General features: G+C 32.5%; 1 long non-coding RNA gene across 1 annotated transcript in view; it reads right to left on the reverse strand.

The window, feature by feature from the left end:
• Positions 1-469: 469 nt before the first annotated feature.
• LOC111089915 overlaps positions 470-2,629 on the reverse strand; it is a 17,588-nt gene continuing 15,428 nt past the window's right edge. The window contains exon 3 of the long non-coding RNA XR_002614061.1: positions 470-548. This is a non-coding gene — a long non-coding RNA (uncharacterized LOC111089915). The remainder of the gene's footprint in view (positions 549-2,629) is intronic.

Consider the following 2,629-nt stretch of genomic DNA (forward strand, 5'->3'; position numbering starts at 1 on the left):
GTGCTACTGGGGGCACAAATGGACTTATAGATCTCGTGCCTGTCAGGGTTTTAAGTATATGTGCATGGATTCTTCTACTGTAGGTGTCTGTGACTTGTTGGCGGTAAATTCTAACAATAAATGGACAGCACTGCACTCCATTTATTGTTAACATATTCAAAACAAGTTAAACGTGAGTACAAAAATTCTTTACTCTATAGGATATCACAGTTGTATCTAAAACTCTAAATAATTATCTTTTCTTGTCAAAAGTCCACACAGAATCGAAATGACAAAACGAATTATTTTTCTCTACTGTGTTTCTTAATATACAATATGCGATAAATTCACTTACCACAGTTATATCTCGAACTTTAAATAATTGTCTCCTTTCGTCAAAGTCCACCCAGACGGGTTCAGTTACTTTAGAACACCCTTAGATAAGACAAATTATTCTCCCTATCTCTATTAAACTGAGAAACTCACTTTGAAATATACTACGATATGGCCAATCATTCACACGCCAGCTAACTTCACGTTTTCTAACTTTTTTCCTGACTGAACTTTTACTTGACTTTACTTGCGCTTGCTAGTCACCTATATATATATATACATACCTTATTCACTGTGTCCTCGAACTTTCTATAAACTATGCGAACGACGTTATAATGTAACAATACTCAGTTAAGGTAACGAGAAAAACACAGAAGGTTCGAGTAACGTGACGTCAACAATATTATTAAAACCTAGACAACAATGTAATTGCAAACACAACGTACGAAATTTGACACAACTAACACTTTTAAAACAATCCATCTTCAACACTCCTGTCTTAAAAACTAAACAGTCATTAAATATTAAGTCACAAAATAAACTAAACACTCTAAACAGTCTTGTATATCCAACAGTGTCTGTGATTAGAATTGTTCTGTTTTTCTCTAGGCATCCTGTATTAAAAGAAGTACCGCTGCAATACACGCAGCAATACAGATATTAATCTGACCGCAAATGTTTTGCATTGTTAAAACGATATTAGTTTCTGCATTATCTTTATGATCTACTTTATAGTTGTTAACATGATATGAGTTTCTGCATTATCTTTATAATCTACTTTATAATTTCACTTCAATATTCATTTATTCAATAACAAACAAAGCGTTTCAATTACTTAAAATTAATATTTATTTATTATATTTGAATACTTGTATAGCGTACTTCATACAATATGAATTTGGACCTCTACACGATGCTCAAACCTGGATACCATAGGGACCAGCAAAGGTTTTCTTGATTTCTAATGTATCCATGTACCTATAATCGATTTAGCACAAAGAAACACGTGGTTGAAATGGTTGAAATCATAGTTAATGGTTATAACAAACTATTTTTTCAACTGTAACTCGCCCATTTCACTGGGCTAATGGATAATGGCTCCAGTTCTTACCTATAAATAATAAATATATATTTTATTCAATCAAAATTCCTAAAATGGAAAGTAATAATAAATGTACTTACGTTTGTTTGTGAGTTTCGCGCAAAGCTACAGCCAGCTCTTGGGCTACTCTTTTACCAACGAATAGTGGGATTGACCGTAACATTATAACACCCCCACGGCTGAAAGGGCGAGCATGTTTGGTGTAACGGGGATTCGAACCCGCGACCCTCAGATTGCGAGTCGAGTGCCCTAACCACCTGGCCATGCTGGGCCGAAAATGTACTTACAAAGACAGAATCAGTTGTACGACCTATCACTGTAATATACGACAGCTAGTACACAATCTTCATAAACATTAAAAAGAGAGAGTGACCGATATGTGAAACTCGCCGACTTTATATAGAAGATTTGATACAAATTCATCTTACCTTTATCCCCAGGTGGGACAGCGGTAAGTCTACGGACTTCGAAATTACAACGCTAAAATACACCTGACCTTATATCATTAATCGTATGCCGGACATCGATAACAAGTTGCGAAACATATACGTGCATGTTTTAACCTTCTGAATTAGGCACTTGTTCGATGATGTTGGATAATTGAAATATACCGTAAACAAGAATATCAAATATAGTTTTCAAGACATCTAATACAAAACACAAACAATTATAGAACAATAAATATATAAAGATAAATAAATTAAGTACAATGTATTAGCAGAGACCCCTATAAAGTAGATCATAAAGATAATGCAGAAACTAATATCGTTTTAACAACTATAAAGTAGATCATAAAGATAATGCAGAAACTAATATCGTTTTAACAACTATAAAGTAGATCATAAAGATAATGCAGAAACTAATATCGTTTTAACAACTATAAATTAGATCATAAAGATGATGCAGAAATTAATATCGTTTTAACAACTATAAAGCAGATTATAAAGATAATGCAGAAACTAATATCGTGTCAAGAACTATAAAGCAGATCATAAAGATAATGCAGAAACTAATATCGTGTTAAGAACTATAAAGTTAATCATAAAGATGATACAGAAACTAATATCGTGTTATCAACTATAAAGCAGATCATAAAGATAATGCAGAAACTAATATCGTGTTAACAACTATAAAGTAGATCATAAAGATAATGCAGAAACTAATATCGTTTTAACAACTATAAAGTAGATCATAAAGATAATGCAGAAACTAATA

The sequence above is a fragment of the Limulus polyphemus genome, unplaced genomic scaffold, assembly GCF_000517525.1.
Source record: "Limulus polyphemus unplaced genomic scaffold, Limulus_polyphemus-2.1.2 Scaffold7838, whole genome shotgun sequence".
Lineage (NCBI taxonomy): Eukaryota > Metazoa > Arthropoda > Merostomata > Xiphosura > Limulidae > Limulus > Limulus polyphemus.